The 20,539-nt window shown below is 45.2% G+C and overlaps 1 protein-coding gene and 1 pseudogene across 1 annotated transcript in view; one reads left to right on the top strand and one right to left on the bottom strand.

The window, feature by feature from the left end:
• Positions 1–20,539, top strand: part of LOC144484124 (uncharacterized) — an 89,664-nt gene that overhangs the window by 18,021 nt on the left and 51,104 nt on the right.
• LOC144484111 (uncharacterized) overlaps positions 1–20,539 on the bottom strand; it is a 28,195-nt pseudogene that overhangs the window by 2,948 nt on the left and 4,708 nt on the right.

The following is a 20,539-nucleotide window of genomic DNA, read 5'->3' as shown; positions in this document are numbered from 1 at the left end:
ACAGTCCGCACATTTCCATGGTTTCTCCATGGTGCAGGTGTCCTTGCCTCTCTCTTGGGTGGCCAATCAGTTGAAGCCTTGTCCACACACAGAACACGGGTACAGTCTCTCCCTGCTGTGAATGGTGTGATATTTATTCAGGCTGTGTAACTGGTTAAAGCTCTTTAGTCAGTGCACTGGAACACACTCACTCGGGTGTGGCAGTGTGTTGCTGCTTTTCCACTCACTGATGGCCGAAGTCTTTTCAAATCCAAGTGGAAGGTTTAATCTGAAGCTCAGTGGACAACTTCCGCATTGAGACGTCACAATGGAGCGCTGCCTGAATCAGCCAATAGGAATTACTCGGTTCCGCAGTGACGTGTCGGGGTTCCATGGCGCAGGCCCGGCTCGCGGACCCGGGAGTCCCGCCCTCACCCATTGTTCCTCCTCCCCCGACACCTCCTCCAGCCACGGTTTCCAGGCAACCGGCTGGCGGCTCCGGCCAGAGCGAGAAGCCGCTCGGTGATCTCCCCCTCCCCCCTCCCTGCGGCGGCTGCTGCTTCAAAAAGAGATCGAGAGCGACCGCTGGCGGCAGCCGCACTGCGCCTGCTCCGGACAGCTCGGCTCAGCAGCGCTCTCTGCGCCTGCTCCGGACAGCTGGGCTCAGCAGCGCTCTCTGCGCCTGCTCCGGACAGCTCGGCTCAGCAGCGCTCTCTGCGCCTGCTCCGGACAGCTGGGCTCAGCAGCGCTCTCTGCGCCTGCTCCGGACAGCTCGGCTCAGCAGCGCTCTCTGCGCCTGCTCCGGCAGCTCGGCTCAGCAGCGCTCTCTGCGCCTGCTCCGGACAGCTCGGCTCAGCAGCACTCTCTGCGCCTGCTCCGGACAGCTCGGCTCAGCAGCGCTCTCTGCACCTGCTCCGGACAGCTGGGCTCAGCGCTCTCTGCGCCTGCGCGCTGGGCTGCCAGCTGAGGGAGTGGGGGAGGGGACTTTGGAAAATCTCTTCCCATCATTTTCTTCCAAGTCCCGCAGTTTGATTTGAAACAGAACAGCTTCTGTTTGTAGCTTCACCACAGACTCCAACTTCACCACAGACTCAAACTTCACCACAGACTCAAACTTCACCACAGACTCAAACTTCACACACAGACTCAAACTTCACCACAGACTCAAACTTCACCACAGACTCAAACTTCACCACAGACTCAAACTTCACCACAGACTCCAACTTCACACACAGACTCAAACTTCACACACAGACTCAAACTTCACCACAGACTCAAACTTCACACACAGACTCAAACTTCACACACAGACTCAAACTTCACCACAGACTCAAACTTCACCGCAGACTCAAACTTCACCACAGACTCAAACTTCACACACAGACTCAAACTTCACACACAGACTCAAACTTCACCACAGACTCAAACTTCACCGCAGACTCAAACTTCACCACAGACTCAAACTTCACACACAGACTCAAACTTCATCCTCTGGACAACATCGTATTTCTCATTTTATGTTTTTAAGTTTCCTTTGTACTTTGATTTCTGTTCGGGCTGTTCCCCCTCCTTTTTGGGGAGCTGCCCCTTTTACTTTGTCCTGATTTAATCTGAGTTTGTTTACTTGGTTTGACCGAAAAAGAGGACAACATCTGTGAGGAAAACACTTTCTTTCCCCCCCCCTCGGAAATACAGAGACAGAGAAATTCTCTGGAACTGGAATTAGAGCCAAATATACTGAGGGGGAAATGTTTGTGATTTTGTGGAACCTGTTTTTATTGTCTGAGCTTTTTAAAGTGTAATTTATCTTGTCTATTCAAATACTGTTTCTTAATGAATGATTCAGTGATGTTAATTTTAGATTAATTTTGAAAGTAAAAATGTTTAAAAATGAAACATTGTCTTTTAGTTTATTCCATTGGGATTTGTGGGAATTTGTTTATTATAAGGTGACCATGAAGATCGTAACAACATTGATATGTCTGGTGTTGTTATATGGTGCATATGATGTGGAGATGCCAGTGTTGGACTGGGGTGGGCACAGTAAGAAGTCTCACAACACCTGGTTAAAGTCCGACAGGTTTATTTGGAATCACGAGCTTTCAGAGCGCTGCTCCTTCTCACCTGATGAAGGGGCAGCGCTCTGAAAGCTCGTGATTCCAAATAAACCTGTTGGACTTTAACCTGGTGTTGTGAGACTTCTTACTATATGGTGCATATTAGGTACGTTATTTATGGATTTGTATTAGTTGATTTTGTTTAATTCCAGAATAGTATTGTAACCACACTGTATATTTTCCAGTCAAAGAGTCAGCAGAGCACAAGATAAATCAATTCAGCAGCTTGAGTCCATGCCAAGTCTCTGTCGGGGAATCCACTCAGTGCCATTTTTCCTCGATATTCCTGTTCCCCAGTACGTTTAATTCCTTCAAGTGCCCGACCAATTTTATTTTGAAATCACTGGTCGTCTCCACTTCCACCACTCTCATCGTCAGTGAGTTCCAGAACATGATTGCTTGCTCCCTAAGTCAAGTTCTTCCGCACCCATCTGTATCTCTAATCATGTAATAGAGTTCTGAATATTGCATACATTTTTAGTCCACTAAATATGCTAATTTTTTATATGCTTAGACACGAGCCTGTGTGAAGATTTCAGGAATATGTGTCCTGTACATGAAACAGTCAGCACGGATCTGTCGATTAGGACGAATCAGCACTCTCAGGACAATGTCTATTTCAGGTCCAGCAAAGTGAGAATGGAGGGAGAGTGTTTGGGATGGAGATTTACAAATTTTCAAGAATGAGAGGAAAGAATGTTCCACAGAAACTAGAATTGTCTGTTCTGAGTTTTTATCCTGTACTGACAGCAATGATTTTTGTGAATTTCTTTCACAGGCTATTAGAAGGGGAGAATTTACAGACACAAATCTCAACAAACATGACGTTAGGATCTGACAGAGTCACACAATTATTCAGGATCTGAATACCATCGGCATTTGAAACTGGAATGGGAAATGTTTGTCTGTTCCTTCAAACTGTTTAAACATCAGTGTGACTGGAAAATCACTGAGACACATTCACTCGAGTGAGAGTATTCCAGTGAACTGACTGTGGAAAGAGCTTTAACCAGTTACACAGCCTGGAAAAGATTGAAGGATTCACAGTGAGGAGAGAGACCATGTATGTGTTATCTATGGGATCAAACCTTCATCTGAACCTGCAAATGTACAAAGACACGCAGACCATGGAAATGTAGGGACTGTGGGAAGGGATTCAATTGTCCCTCGAAACTGGAAACCCTTCGATGCAGCCACACTGTGGAGACACTGTTCACCTGCTCTGAGTTTGGAAGGGGATTTCGTGATTCATCCACCCTGAGGAATCACCAGCGACTTCACATCAGGGAGAGGCCATTCACCTGCTCTGAGTGTGGGAAGAAATTCAGCGATCCGTCTGCCCTGCTGACACACCAGCGGGTTCACAATGGGGAGAGACCATTCACCTGTTGTGTGTGTGGAAAGGGATTCACTCAGTCATCTACCCTGCAGAACCACCAGCGATTTCACACGGGTGAGGGACTGTCCCCCTGCTCAGAGCGTGGGAAGGGATTCACTCACTCATCCCTCCCGCTGACAAACCAACGCATTCACACTGGGCCGAGGCCATTCATCTGCTCCGAGTGTGGGAAGGGATTCACTCAATTATCTAGTCTGCTGAGACACAAACGATTACACACTGGGAAAAGGCCATTCATCTGATGTGTGTGTGGGAAGTGACTCAGTCAATCATCCAGTCTGCTGGAATACTGAGGCACCTCCCCCAATAAGAAACCTGTTCAATGCTCTGACTGTGGGAGCTGCTTTAAAACCTGAGCCTACCTGAGGGTCGACCAGCGCATTCACACTGAGGAGACCCCGTTCAGGCGCTCTCACTGTGTAAAGAGGTTTAGAACATCATCTGACCTACTGAAACATCAGGGAATTCACACTGGGGAGAGACCCTGATCATTCCCATTCACTTTCAGCGATTTCTCATAAAACCTACCAAATTGGAAGCTTCTGCCTGAAATTTTATTTTCCCTTCATTTCCAAACTGAGACCATTCACCTGTTCAGTGTGTGGGAAAGGATTCACTTGTTCAACCAAGCTGCTGAGACACCATGGCAGTCACACCCATTAGTGATCTTTTGGATTCTCTGCCTGTGGGTGTTAACTATATCAATAGAGGTTAAATTTATTCAAATGGAGGGCATTGATTAGACAGTTATAATGAGCAGGTACAAAGTGGGACTCACTAATATAACTTGGAGTCAGAGTTGAACCTGTAATGTTTGATTCTGTGAATAAATCTAGACCAAATAAAGATTGACTCCGCCCCAAGGCTGTCAGGATTATAACATGGTAACAGAAAATGCTTGTCTCATGGTGAAGGTTGGAAACTAAAAGAAAGTATATTTCAGACAGAAGCTTCCAATCCCAGCAGCTTTTGTGAGAAATGACTGAAAGGCAGTGGGAATTGTCAGGGTCTGATTACCTGCTGATGCTCTCGGAGTCTGAACCTTACAACCAGTGGAAGAATGAAATGGCGATGTGGACACGGGTTACATCCCGATCAAGGAGGAAACAAGATCTGGCCTTGGCATCGTCACTTCCTAACACAAGGATAATCAGCAACAAAGCATTTTCTGATCAGCCAAACTGCAAGTTGATACCTGCACTGGCACGGATGATTCATGTAAAGAATTCACTTCAGGTGGTTGGAGGGTAGAATCCCTGTCAATTGGTCTATGGGAGAAATCCCTAATTCCCCTCTGTGCCGGGCGATCGCCCTCCTGCTTTAAAGGGATACAATTAGTTCCATTTTCAGTCATCAATTATCTGATTGTTCCATGAAAAGAATTGCTCGAAGCAACAAATTATTGGAGATACCAGAAGAGGGTTTCTTCATGTGTAACGTTTGGACTGAAGAAGAAAAACCATCTTTTTCTTCGATTTGTTTTGCAACACTGTGTGAATTTTTGCGATCCCGGTCAGGACTGTTAACGTTTGCAGAGAAATTCGAACACCCGGTGATTAACTGAAAGAATTACATCACAAGATTCCACATTGTTAAACAAAAACAAACTTTACTGTATGTTTAAATAAAATTTAAAAAGACAACACTACAAATTGAATACAATAAAGATTTATGATATAAACCTAGTTCTGTTTTTTTACCTCACCCCAAGAGTTTCTTTATACTTAATATCTTGAAGTTTCATTCACTTCTGTTCCTCGGACCATCCCAAAGGTATGTCAAAGCTCTCAATTCACTTTAATTCTCCCCAGTACTTCAGATCTTCTCCAAGCTCCAAGAGTTTATGGGAGTCCATCCATTATCTTTTCATTAAACAAGCCTCCAATTTTCCTTTAAGCTCTCAAACTGTGGACTCCTCAGTCCAAACATGAGCTTCACTGCATTCTTGCTGAGGGATTTAAATGTTGGAAACACCCCTGGTTTCTAATGGTCCTCTCAGCTTCTAGTCCCACAGCTGGTTCACAGCTCCTGATCCCACAACTGGTGGCTTCCAAGCTAACTGCAGACTGTCCGCTGTCTATCTGTGGAACCAGGTCATTGATTGGAAAGGACTCAAAAGGTTACGGGGAAAAGGCAGGAGAATGGGATTGAGATTTATCAGCCATGATCGAATGGCACAGCAGATTCGATGGGCCGAATAGCCTAATTCTGCTCCTATATCTTATGGTCTAATTCTAACCAAGGCTCCACCCTGAATCACATATCCCCATGGTAACAGAGACCAGGTGGAATGTCCGACAGATATTTTGCTTCAAAACTAAACCCTTTTTCCCTGAGCTCTGCATGAAGAATTCACCGAACAAAAACAGTACAATAATTGTCAGACCCAATGTCTCCAGCTAAAAGATCCAGCTGACCTTTTACAGTTCTTACCTCTCGAGTTTTGACTTCTTAAACCAACATGGGCCATGCTTTGTGACTGCGAATTCCCTGAGGGTGTTTTCATCAGATTCTCAATCCAGGTTTTCCATTTTTTAAAAGCAATTCTTGCAACTAATTCATATTTCTAAAACATAGGAATTATAAAATTAGATTTCTGTAACAAAAACAGGAAAAAATGAAAATGTATCACCTTCATAATATCCCATTTAGAATATTACAATATACAACATGCTGTATATCTTAACAACAGCCATGATCTTATTGAATGGCGGAGCAGGCTCGAAGGGCCAAATGGCCAACTCCTGTTCCTAAATCCACTGTTTTCCTATGTTGATCTATCTTATAACCTGCAACAGACATAATAATCCCTCCATTGTCCACTTCACATTCACAAGTCCAGCTTGGTAACAGCACACTGCTGGGTTCCATGTCCAGGAATTCAGTCCACTGAAGATGGAAATTACTGCTTGCAGTCTTTTCTGACGGTTTTCTTCTTACAATAATTATAATCCAAAGTTCCTCCTGCAAAAGGAGAGTCTTCATTGCTGTTCAGTTGTGAATTTTCAAGTTCTATTTTGAAAACAGTCTGTACAGAGTTCACATTTTGAAATTCATTTTCTTCCATGTTTGTAGTTCCTCCATTGTTTAAATCCAGAGACAATATTCCAGTCAATTCCACATTGAAACCGACTTCTTCTTGCTCAGTTATAGCTGATTCCTTTATTGTCCAGGACAATATATTCACAATCTCTTTAAAACAGGAATTAAACATTCCCATTTGATTCCAGACAGTAACATATTCTGTTGGTTTGTTCTTTATTGTCAATGTCAGGCTGGGGTTCTCCTTGGAGCAAAGGAGGTTGAGGGGAGATTTGATAGAGGTGGACAAGATTCTGAAAGGTTTAGATAAGGTGGACAAAGAAAAGCTGTTCCCATTAGCTGAAGGGACAAGGACGAGGGGGACACAGATTTCTTGTTTTGGGTCAGAGATGCAAGCGGGGAGGGGAGATGTGAGGAAGAATATTCTGATGCAGCGAATGGTAATGACCTGAAACTCGCTGCCTACGAGGGTGGAGGAAGTGGAGACAATAAACAATTACAAAGGAAATTGGATGAGCATTTGGGATGTTCCAAACAGAACGAAGAACAAAGAAAATTTTGTTTTCTCAAAGAAAACAAAAAAAACAAAAAAAAAACAAAGAAAATCCATCAAGACATCATTTGACTGAGTTTGGCAGAAAGGGACCGACACAGGGTTGGAGTCGGTGGGATTTGGCGGGGGGGAACTCTCCACCGGTTGGGGATATACCAGGTACAGACGAGGATGGCTGTGGTTGTTGGAGGTCAGTCATCACTGCAAGGGTCACTGCAGGGTTCATCTAAAACTCTGCTGGCCATGTTTAAACTCACATTAAGTGTTATTCCACTATCACCCTCGTGCACGATGATCCACCCAGTAAAGCAACAACTTAATATTAAAATTCTCATCCTTGGTTTCAAATCACTCCATGACCTTGCCTGTCCCAATATCTATAATCTCCGATAAGCCCCACAAACCTCAATATATGACACTGCTCTAATTCTGGTCTTTAGTTTGTCCCTGACCTTGCTTCACCATTGCAAGCTCTACCTTCAGTTGCTTAGGCTCCAACCTCTGGAATATCATCCCGACACGTCTCCAACTCTCCACCTCGCTTTACTCCTTTAACACACCACTTAAAATCGACCACTTTGATCAAACTTTTGGTCATCTAACCTAATATCTTCTTTGTGGCTCAATATCATACTTTATTTTACAATGCTCCCTGGATATTTTATTATTTCAAGGCGCTGTATAAATATATTTTGTTGTTCCTCATGTCTCCTGGGCCTAATCATTTTCAGCGGCTTCATTAATTACCGTCTCCCCACCGTAGGGTGGGAAACAGGGATGTTCACTGATGATTGCAGTGTATATTACCATTCACAACTCTGAATACTGATGCTGCCCGCATGCAGCGCAGGACCAGGACAACATTCAGGTTGGAGCTGATTGTCAATTCATATTGATACCACATAATTATCAGGAAATATCTACTTCCAGCAAGAAAATCTAACCATCTTCCCTTAATATTCAATGGCATTACCATCAGTGAATGTCCCACCAGCAATAACTTTGGGGTTACCATTGACCAGTCATTTAAATACTGAGGTTACAAGAGCAGATCAGAGGTTGGGAGTTTTGTGGCAGGTTACTCACTTAATGACTCCCCAAAGGCTTGCCATGATTCACAAGGTATAAACCAGGAGTACGGTGGAATATTCCCTACCTGGATGAGTGTATCTGCAACAATTTTGTAGATCCTGTCCAGGACAAAGTAGCTCGCCTGATCAGCATCTCAAATACCACCTTAAACATTCACTCTCCACCATTAGCCCACAATGGTGGCAGTGTATCCCACATATTAGATGCACTGCAAGAAATCACCAAGGCTGTTTTCACAGCATTTTTGAAGTCGGAAAATATACCTCTATAGGCTGGTATGAGTCAAAATACAGTCATGCTTTATTCTCATAAGCTTATGGGAGAACTTGACCCCTTGAAAGCGGAAGCCAAAGTTCTCTCTGAACACAAGAAGCGTGGATATTTATACATCAGGGTTCCCAATACAAGTCATGAAGCAAAGTCCAGTTAACAGTCCTTGATCATAAATTATAGTTGCTTTAACAGCTTCTGATAGTCTCTGGATCATGGTTAGAGACCATCTGGTATCCTTGGGTCATAAAGCACAATTCTCCTGGTAGTCGAAGCCAAGGTGTCACCTCTGGTCCCCTGCTCTTCCCGCAGCGTTTCCTTTGAAGTGACTGAGTGCAACTGTTCCAGTGGGAGTCCTCCTTCAAACGGCCATTCTCGCACTCTACCATTTGCTTCCTTTGTTTAAATCATACACAAGCCTATGAGAAAGAAAGACTTATCCCCTAACATCTATATTTAACTGTCTGTTTTATCAGAATGATATAAACAAGCGAGGGAACCATGAACAAATGGCTTATACTAAAAGTAAAAGATGAAAGACATGAACAAATGGCTTATATTACTACCAGGAGCAATATAAACAAAAAGGAGGCGAGCCACAAGGAAGGGCTATGTTTGTGATACATTCCAGGTACAAAGTTCAACCTTTTAGGCACAAAATACATTGAGTACAATAAACATTAACCCTTTCATAAGAACATAAGAACATAAGAAATAGGAGCAGGAGTAGGCCATCTAGCCCCTCGAGCCTGCCCCGCCATTCAATAAGATCATGGCTGATCTGACGTGGATCAGTACCACTTACCCGCCTGATCCCCATAACCCTTAATTCCCTTACCGATCAGGAATCCATCCATCCGCGTTTTAAACATATTCAGCGAGGTAGCCTCCACCACCTCAGTGGGCAGAGAATTCCAGAGATTCACCACCCTCTGGGAGAAGAAGTTCCTCCTCAACTCTGTCTTAAACCGACCCCCCTTTATTTTGAGGCTGTGTCCTCTAGTTTTAACTTCCTTACTAAGTGGAAAGAATCTCTCCGCCTCCACCCTATCCAGCCCCCGCATTATCTTATAAGTCTCCATAAGATCCCCCCTCATCCTTCTAAACTCCAACGAGTACAAACCCAATCTCCTCAGCCTCTCCTCATAATCCAAACCCCTCATCTCCGGTATCAACCTGGTGAACCTTCTCTGCACTCCCTCCAATGCCAATATATCCTTCCTCATATAAGGGGACCAATACTGCACACAGTATTCCAGCTGCGGCCTCACCAATGCCCTGTACAGGTGCATCAAGACATCCCTGCTTTTATATTCTATCCCCCTCGCAATATAGGCCAACATCCCATTTGCCTTCTTGATCACCTGTTGTACCTGCAGACTGGGCTTTTGCGTCTCATGCACAAGGACCCCCAGGTCCCTTTGCACGGTAGCATGTTTTAATTTGTTTCCATTGAGATAGTAATCCCATTTGTTATTATTTCCTCCAAAGTGTATAACCTCGCATTTATCAACGTTATACTCCATTTGCCATATCCTCGCCCACTCACTCAGCCTGTCCAAATCTCTCTGCAGATCTTCTCCGTCCTCCACACAATTCACTTTTCCACTTATCTTTGTGTCATCTGCAAACTTCGTTACCCTACACTCCGTCCCCTCCTCCAGATCATCTATATAAATGGTAAATAGTTGCGGCCCGAGTACCGATCCCTGCGGCACGCCACTAGTTACCTTCCTCCAACCGGAAAAACACCCATTTATTCCGACTCTTTGCTTCCTGTCGGATAGCCAGTCCCCAATCCACTTTAACACACTACTCCCAACTCCGTGTGCCCTAATCTTCTTCAGTAGCCTTTTATGGGGCACCTTATCAAACGCCTTTTGGAAATCCAAAAACACCTCATCCACCGGTTCTCCTCCATCAACCGCCCTAGTCACATCTTCATAAAGTACACATAAGTACACATGTCTGGGACATAGTTTGCAATTAAGATATAGGGCAGGATTTTGAGCTTTGGGCTGCGACCCTGACATTGGTGTCAAATGGGGATCACAGCCCTACTGTATGGGAACAGCCATCCAGCAGTGTTTTTCCACAAATTGGCTAATTGGTGGCCAGAGAGTGGGCTTGCTATTTAATGAAGGATGGTAGGCAGGTTCTCAAAGCTCTACAGTGAATAAGAAGCCTTCCAGCACAGAACTGCAACTTTTTGTTTAGGTAGGAGAGAGAGGGGCCACCTCCATTGAGATGTCATCTCTCCATATTTTTAAAACTTTGAACTAAAAATGTATTCAGCAGCTGGGACACCATTGTGGAGAGGAACTTTGGTTTGGGAGAATCAGAGGAGGAAAACTCCAGTTCGTCTCTGAAAATAGGCCTCAAGTGGCCTTTAAATACTATTAATTGGCTACCAGCTGTTTGTGGCTGGGCACCTCTACCACCCCCACCCCACCACTGGGAAATGGCTAGGAAGAGAGACAGTGTTGACAAACTGGCAGCCCAGCCAGCAACGCTAATCTTTGTGTCCCCATCACTGCCCATGGTTGCACTGAAGCTGTGTGAAGACGTCATTCTTGCAAAGATCTGCAAGTTGATTGAGCGATGGTAGAGATATTTATGAATTGCTTAGACCATTTAAAGTGATGAGTAGGTAGTTTTGTGGAAATTGCAGGGAAGATGGAGATAAGATTGTTAATACAGTCAGCATGTTATGATTTTCAGGTAAGTTCAACCATATGAGATCTTGCTAAATGGTTCTGTTCTGTGATCCCTTGCTCCTTCTTGCGGTTGAATGCTTTGGTGACTATGTCGCGTTTGCAGTGGGGTTATTAATGGAGAATTGGATAGCACATAAACTGAAGGCTTGGGAAATATGTCACTGCTTATAAAAAGGGAAACAAATTAAAAAGACATTTCTGTTTGTGGATGGGTGGCAAGGGGAGAAATTAGTACCGTTTAAATCCCACCCCTTAACCCCACCTTTCCATAACAATTGCGAACACAGAGTGATGGTTGCAAGGTGATTAAGGTTGAGAAATAAATATTGCAGACAGAATGCAGAGGAGGATGGGTGGTGCAAACTGTAACTTAAGGACATGATTGGGAAAGGTCCGTCCTCAGAAGAAAATGAAGTTGAATCATTGGTCAGCAACGGGTGTTGACGCCCAAGACATCCATGACCATGTTGAATGGCAGAGCAAATTTGACGGCTTGTATAGTCTATCCCTGCTCATATTTCTTCTGTTGTGGTAACTATGAATGACATAGCAGACTTGCAAATTTGCTGTTGAATAAGAAAAGTCTCCCTACTTCTTTCAACTTCATACTGGTTTTGGGGAAAATAAATTAATGCAGTAGTTTGGTATGTTTTGCTCTCCCATGGTTCAGATAAAAGGACCTGAATTAATTAAACCCTGCAACCTGGTACAGATCTCAGCTTTATCATTTTATTAAATCCTGACAATCAAAGTGAATCAAATATAATTCGGAAATAGCTGAAGCTCTTGCACTAAAACTATCATTCATTTCTTGCAGTCACCAGCAGACCTTGGCCAGTCAGGCAGCTGAGCAGCACCCCAAGTTCCCGGAGCATGTCTGAGGATGGGGGGGTTCACGAAGATCCGTCACAGTGCTCACCTGCACCCCCCACCACCTTGGTAGGGTGTAGCTCTAGATTAGACTCGGGATCATTTTCAAGAGAACACCTCACTGACAATCCTCGCAGCAGTCAGAGGCAGAGCAGCCCAGGCCTCAGGCATGCGGAGGGCTGCTGAGGACCAGCTACCTGCTCAGTCCCTGTTGGTTGATGAGCCTCTGGAGCCAGCTGACTGGTAGAGATGTAAAAGGAGGCAGTGGAACATTAGGCAGAGATTCTAGTCTCTCAGCAGATTCGAGCAAATGTTTGGGGAATCAGTTCATGTTTTGTCTGATATCATGGCTCTGACATGCGAACACATGCAAAATGGGTTTGAGGTTATGTAATTTCCCGCTGGCGTGATGCAAGACTGGAAAGCCTGACGAGATTTCAGTAGCTGTTTTAATGAGTATTCCTGAGATGCAAACGAATGTAAATAGCATTCACTCCAGCAAGGAAGTGACAAAAATGCGGGTTTTTGACCATTCAGGCAGATGCCCCTGCCTGCCACCAAATCCGCTGTGGGCAGGATAGGAGAATTCCACCCCATGTTTTGGGACTTAAAAGAGTGATCAATGGTAAAGGAGTCAGAAAATCTAGTCAGAAGGTTAAAAAGACCCAAAATGTAGCACACTTAACAATACAGCATTGGCTAAGATCAAGCATCAGATCAAACCCAAGATGGGGTGTAGTGTCTTATCTTGTCAGCTTGGATCTTGTTTGTCTCTCTTGTGGGGAGCAAGAATTAGGATTCAATTTGAGTTTGGTTTCTGGAACAAGCAGGAGATTACCCAATCTACTCTGCACATTGGCTTTGTACTTTAAGAATGGAGTAAGAATAAAAAAAAACACACAGCAATTCTGATAACAATCATTTTAAAATGTGTAATGCCTCTGATGACTGAAGCTCCTCAAGGTTGCAATCTGATACATGCAGAGAACATAGAACATAGGAAAGCTACAGCACAAACAGGCCCTTCGGCCCACAAGTTGCGCTGAACATGTCCCTACCTACTAGGCTTACCTATAACCTTCTATCTTACTAACTTCCATGAACTTATCCAAAAGTCTCTTAAAAGACCCTATCGAATCCGCCTCCACCACCACTACTGGCAGCTGATTCCACGCACCCACCACCATCTGAGTGAAAAACTTACCCCTAACATCTCCTCTGTACTTACTCCCCAGCACCCTAAACTTGTGACCTCTTGTGGCAACCATTTCAGCCCTGGGTAAAAGCCTCTGAGAATCCACTCTATCAATACCCCTCAACATCTTATACACCTCTATCAAATCACCTCTCATCCTTCGCCTCTCCAAGGAGAAAAGACCTAGCTCTCTCAACCTATCTTCATAAGGCATGCCACCTAATCCAGGCAACATCCTTGTAAATCTCCTCTGCACCCTTTCTATGGCTTCCACATCCTTTCTGTAATGAGGCGACCAGAACTGGGCACAGTACTCCAGGTGGGGTCTGACCAGGGACCTATACAGCTGCAGCATTATCTCCCGATTTCTAAACTCAATTCCTCTATTGATGAAGGCCAGTATTCCATATGCCTTCTTAACCACAGCCTCCACCTGCGACGCTGCTTTGAGCGACCTATGAACCTGGACCCCAAGATCCTTCTGATCTTCCACACTGCCAAGCGTCTTACCCTTAATATTATATTCTTTCATCCTATTCGACCTGCCAAAATGAACCACCACACACTTATCTGGGTTGAAGTCCATCTGCCACTTCTCCGCCCAGTCTTGCATCTTATCTATGTCTCGTTGCAACTGCTGACATCCCTCTACACTATCCACAACACCACCAACCTTTGTGCCATCAGTAAACTTGCCAACCCATCCTTCCACTTCCTCATCCAGGTCATTTATAAAAATCACAAAGAGCAAGGGTCCCAGAACAGATCCCTGGGCACTCCACTGGTGACCGACCTCCATGCTGAAAAAGACCCATCTACAACCACTCTTTGCCTTCTGTGGGCAAGCCAGTTCTGAATCCACAAAGCAATGCCCCCTTGTATCCCATGCCCCTTCACTTTCTCAATGAGCCTTGCATGGGGCACTTTACCAAATGCCTTGCTGAAATCCATATAAACTACATCTCCCGCTCTTCCCTCGTATATGTGTCCAGTCACATCTTCAAAAAATTCAATTAGGCTCGGAAGGCATGATCTGCCTTGGACAAAGCCATGCTGGCTATTTCTGATCATACTATTCCTCTCCAGATGTTCATAAATCCTGCCTCTCAGGATCTTCTCCATCAACTTACCAACCACTGAGGTTAGACTCACCGGTCTATAATTTCCCGGGCTATCTCTTCTCCCTTTCTTGAATAACGGAACCATATCCGCAATCCTCCGGAACCTCTCCCATCTCCATTGATGACGCAAAGATCATCGCCAGAGGCTCAGCAATCTCTTCCCTCACCTCCCACAGTAACCTGGGGTACATCCCATCCGGTCCTGGCGATTTATCTAACTTGAAGCTTTTCAAAAGCTCCAACACACCCTCTTTCCTAATGTCCACATGCTCAATCTTCTCAGTCCACTGCAAGTCTGCACTGCATCTACCAAGATCCTTTTCCACTGTGAATACTGAAGCAAAGCATTCATTGAGTACCTCTGCCGTTTCTACCGGTTCTATACAGACTTTCCCACCATCACATTTGATAGGTCCTACTCCTTCACATCTTATCCTCTTGCTCTTAACATACTTGTAGAATGCCTTGGGGTTTTCCTTTATCCTGTCTGCCAAGGCCTTCTCATGACCCCTTCTTGCTCTTCTAATTTCCCTCTTAAGTTCCTTCCTACGAGTCGTATACTCTTCTAGATTTCTAACATTACCTAGCTCCCTGAACCTTTTGTCGGCTTTTCTTTTCTTCTTGACTAAATTCGTTACAGCTTTCATGCACCATGGTTCCTGTGACCTACCATAACTCCCCTGTCTCATTGGAACGTTGCTGTGTAGAGCTCCAGACAAATTTTCCTTGAAAATTTGCCACATTTCTTCTGTACATTTTCCGGAGAAAACCTCCTTCCAATTTATGCCTCTAATTTCCTGCCTAATAGCCTCATAATTGCCCTTACTCCAAATAAACACTTTCCTAGCTTGACTGATCCTATCTCTCTCCAATGCTAATGTAAAGGAGATAGTTATGATCACTATCCCCAAAATGCTCTCCCACTGAGAGATCTGACACCTGCCCAGGGTTCATTCCCTAATACCAAATCAAGTACAGCCTCTCCTCTTGTAGGCTTATCTACAAACTGTGTCCGGAAGCCCTCCTGAACACACCTAACAAACTCCTCCCCATCTAAACCCCTTACCTTAGGGATATTCGGGAAATTAAAATCTCCCATCACGACCACCCTGTTATTATCATATCTCTCCAGGATCTGCTTCCCAATCTGCTCCTCCACATCCCTGCTACTATTGGGCGGCCTATAGAAAACACCCAGTAAAGTTATTGACCCCTTCCTGTTGCGAACCTCCACCCACAGAGATCCCGTAGACAATCCCTCTGTGGCATCCATCTTTTCTACAGCCGTGACACTATCCCTGATCAACACTATCCCAGCCACTCCCCCACCTCTTTTGCCTCCTTCCCTGTGCCTCCTGAAACATCTGAAACCCGGCACTTGAAGTATCCAGTCCTGTCCCGGAGATAACCAAGTCTCTGTAATGGCCACCACATCACACTTCCAAGTAGTGATCCACACTCTAAGCTCATCCATTTTTTTCACTACACTCCTTGTGTTAAAATACACACATCTCAACCCTTTGGTCTGAGCACTCCCCTTCTCTGTCACCTGCCTATCCTCCCTCTCACACTGTCTACAAGCCCCTTTTATTTTTAAGCTAATCTCCTCTCTCCCAGTCACCTCATTTTGATCCCCACCCCCCAACCATTCTAGTTTAAACACTCCCCAGTAGCCTTAGAAAACTTTCCTGCCAGGATAGTGGTCCCCCTGAGATTTAAGTGAATCCCGTCCTTTTTGTACAGGTCGCACCTGCCCCTAAAGAGGTCCCAATGATCCAGGAACCTGAATCCCTGACCCCTGGTCCAATCCCTCAGCCACGCATTTATCCTCCACCTTATTCCGTTCCTTCCCTCACTGTCCCTTGGCACAGGCAACAATCCCGAGATTACTACCTTTGCGTTCCTTCTTAACTCCCTACCTAACTTCCTATATTCTCTTTTCATAACCCCTTCCCCTTTCCTGCCTATGTCAGTGGTACCAGTATGCACCACGACCTCTGGCTCCTCTCCCTCCCACTTCAGGATTTCTTGTATACGGTCAGAAACATCCCTGATCCCGGCACCAGGGAGGCAAACCACCATCCGCGTTTCTCGACTTCCTCCACAAAAACACCTGTCTGAGCCCCTCACTGTAGAGTCTCCTATCACCACTGCCTTCCTCCCCTTTCCTTACCCTTCTGTGCTACAAGGCCGGACTCCGCGCCGGAGGCACGACCACTGCTGCTTCCACCAGGTGGGCTGTCCACCCCAACAGTACTCTAAACAAGAGTACTTATTTTTAAGGGGCACAACCACTGGGGTACTCTCTACCACCTGACTTTTCCCTTTCCTGACTGTGACCCACTTGCCTGCTTCTTGTGGCCCCGGTGTGACCACCTGCCTATAACTCCTATCTATCACCTCCTCATTTTCCCTGACCAGACGAATGTCCTCGAGCTGCAGCTCCAGTTCCCTAACTCGGACCCTTAGGAGCCGCAGCTCGACGCACCCAGTGCAGATATGTACTTCTGGGAGGCTAGAAGACTCCACGACCTCCCACATCTGGCACTGAGAACAGCAAACTGGCTTCACATTCATTATGCCCCTTTTCCTCAGATTCCCCAGGGAAAGAGCTTAAGATTTAAAAGGTGAAACAACTAAAAACTAAACCTACCCTGCCTCGCCCGTTTCCACCTAAGCCCGTTGAGCCAAAGCCCTTCAGCCCTCACTCTGCTGCCTGCCAACGACGCTGCCCGCTGGATAGTGCAGCCTACTTTTTAAACCTCCCACGCGCTTAAAAAAACTTTTTTTTTCTTTTTCTTCCCAGGTCACCCCGCGCCCGGCCTACTTCTGCTTTTCCCTTAAACTCGTAAAAAAGAAACCCCGCGAAAAAGTAATGAAAATAAAGTTAATCCCTTACCCTTTTTACTGCAGCCACAAATTGCTCCTCTCTGCCTTGCTCCGGTCGAACATTACTTATTCAACATTGCTGAACATTCCTCATAGTCAGCACGGCTTTGTCAAGGGCAGGTCGTGCCTTACGAGCCTGGTTGAGTTCTTTGAAAATGTGACCAAACACATTGACGAAGGAAGAGCGGTGGATGTGGTCTATATGGACTTCAGCAAGGCGTTCGATAAGGTCCCCCATGCAAGACTTCTTGAGAAAGTGAGAGGGCATGGGATCCAAGGGGCTGTTGCCTTGTGGATCCAGAACTGGCTTGCCTGCAGAAGGCAGAGAGTGGCTGTGGAGGGGTCTTTCTCTGCATGGAGGTCAGTGACCAGTGGAGTGCCCCAGGGATCTGTTCTGGGACCCTTGCTGTTTGTCATTTTCATAAATGACCTGGATGAGGAAGTGGAGGGATGGGTTGGTAAGTTTGCTGACGACACCAAGGTAGGTGGTGTTGTGGATAGTTTGGAGGGATGTCAGAAGTTGCAGCGAGACATAGATAGAATGCAAGACTGGGCGGAGAAGTGGCAGATGGACTTCAACCCGGATAAGTGTGTGGTGATCCATTTTGGCAGATCCAATGGGATGAAGCAGCAGTATAATATGAAGGGTACCATTCTTAGCAGTGTAGAGGATCAGAAGGACCTTGGGGTCCGGGTCCATAGGACTCTTAAATCGGCCTCGCAGGTGGAGGATGCGGTCAAGAAGGCGTACGGCGTACTGGCCTTCATTAATCGAGGGATTGAGTTTAGGAGTCGGGAGATAATGCTGCAGCTTTATAGGACCCTGGTTAGACCCCACTTGGAGTACTGCGCGCAGTTCTGGTCACCTCATTACAGGAAAGATGTTGAAGCCATTGAAAGGGTGCAGAGGAGATTTACAAGGATGTTGCCTGGATTGGGGGGCATGCCTTATGAGGATAGGTTGAGGGAGCTTGGTCTCTTCTCCCTGGAGAGACGAAGGATGAGAGGTGACCTGATAGAGGTTTACAAGATGTTGAGAGGTCTGGATAGGGTAGACTCTCAGAGGCTATTTCCAAGGGCTGAAATGGTTGCTACGAGAGGACACAGGTTTAAGGTGCTGGGGGGTAGGTACAGAGGAGATGTCAGGGGTAAGTTTTTCACTCAGAGGGTGGTGGGTGAGTGGAATCGGCTGACGTCGGTGGTGGTGGAGGCAAACTCGTTGGGGTCTTTTAAGAGACTTCTGGATGAGTACATGGGATTTAATGGGATTGAGGGCTATAGATAGGCCTAGAGGTGGGGATGTGATCGGCGCAACTTGTGGGCCGAAGGGCCTGTTTGTGCTGTGGCTTTCTATGTTCTATGTTCTATTACTGCAGTGTGTGATGGCCATGTTGAAATGTTTGTAATGTTCATTCAGATATTTTATGAATGAAGTATGCTTTTACAAAAAAAAGCATTTCCTTGGTACTGCTACTAAAATCTAGAATACATACTGAGGTCCTGTGGGCTCAAAGACAGAGCTATCTGGTTCTGATAATATTGCTATGAAATGAAGAATTAGGAATCTCATATACTAATACAAATGGACTTAACTCTTACTTTTTGTCATAATGTAATGGGGCGAGTATGCTGAATAAATCTAACATAACAGTGACCGAGGTTGAGGTATACTATCAGAGTAATGAAGGAAAGTATCTGAACTGCCTCTCATCTCTACAGGAAATGTATTTACCACTGTTGAAATTTGCTGGAAGCTGTATTTTCTGTGACCATGAGCTTCAGAAAAAGTCAAAAAGGAAATATTATAAAGGAATATCCTGAAGTGCACACAAATATGCTTGTACGTGATGTCACTCTTGAAGTGAAAAAATGCAGCATAATGAAAATATTCAATGTGATATCTCAGGATTTTGCTCACTGCAGCTTACAAAGTCGGAGCAAGAAAAAAGGCTGTAGGAAAGTTTCGGATGCAAATCAAAGGAACTTGCAAAACTGGAAAAGGGAACAATCTAACAATAAATACTAAATGCAAAATGCACCAGTACTGAACTGCAAAGTTATTTTAAACATCCTCTCAAGTTCAATTCTGCAAACAATGTCCATTTTATTAAGGTGAGACCAATGCTGGGGCACAGCTGAGGGAACTTTGAATAATTTATCTACAGAATTTAGGCTTGGCTGTACCATAGCCTCCTATCACTTGCTAAAAGTACAAAAATTGCCTTTGAGATTCAATATTATTTAATAATAGTGTCACAAGTAGGCTTACATTAACACTGCAGTGAAGTTACTGTGAAAATCCCCTAGTTGCCATACTCCGGCACCTGTTCGGGTACACAGAGGGAGAATTTAGCATAGCCAATGCACCTAACCAGCGTGTCTTTTGGACTGTGGGAGGAAACCGGAGCACCCAAAGGAAATCCACGCAGACACGGGGAGAAAGTGCAGACTCTGCACATACAGTGACCCAAGCCAGGAATCGAACTCAGGTCCCTCCCTCCCTTCTTCAATGTTCCAAACCCTATCTTCTACCACTTGAAAAACAAGTGCAGCCAGCGTATGGGAATGCCACCATCTGTAAATTGTACTCCACATCACATACCATTCTGACTTGAAAATCAATCACCATTCCTTCTCTGTCACTGCATCAAATTCCTGGAACTCCCTAACAGCGTTGTGGGTATACCTACACCAGATGGATTGCAGCGATTCAAGAAAGTGGCTCACTTTCTTCACAAGGGCAATGAGTGATGCACAATGAATGTTGGCCTTGCCGCCACATTCACATCCCCTGAAAGAATAAAACAAAATCCTCATCCCTGGTATCATTCTCAGCCATGAGGACTGCAATTATCAATGAACAGCTCCGCTTTCGACTTTATGATGGGGGGAGGGTCATTGGTGGAGCAATGTCAAGACACATCTTAAAGTCACTATCGTATCTGCTTCCACTACCTTCCCCGGCAACGAGTTCCAGGCACCCACCATCCTCAGTGTAAAAAACCTGCCTCGTACATCTCCTTTAAACCTTGCCCCTCACACCTTAAACCTATGCCCCTGGTAACTGACTCTTCCACCGTGGGAAAAAGCTTCTGATTATCCACTCTGTCCATGCCCCTCATAATCTTGTAGACTTCTATCAGGTTGCCCTCCTCAACCTCCGTTGTTCCAGTGAGAACAAACCACGTTTCTCCAACTTCTCCTCATAGCTAATGCCCTCCACACCAGGCAACATCCTGATAAATATTTTCCGTACCCTCTCCAAAGCCTCCACATCCTTCTGGTAGTGTGGTGA

Source organism: Mustelus asterias, unplaced genomic scaffold (assembly GCF_964213995.1).
Source record: "Mustelus asterias unplaced genomic scaffold, sMusAst1.hap1.1 HAP1_SCAFFOLD_92, whole genome shotgun sequence".
Lineage (NCBI taxonomy): Eukaryota > Metazoa > Chordata > Chondrichthyes > Carcharhiniformes > Triakidae > Mustelus > Mustelus asterias.
The sequence above is the reverse complement of the archived record's forward strand: the minus strand, read 5'-3'. Positions and strand labels throughout refer to the sequence as shown.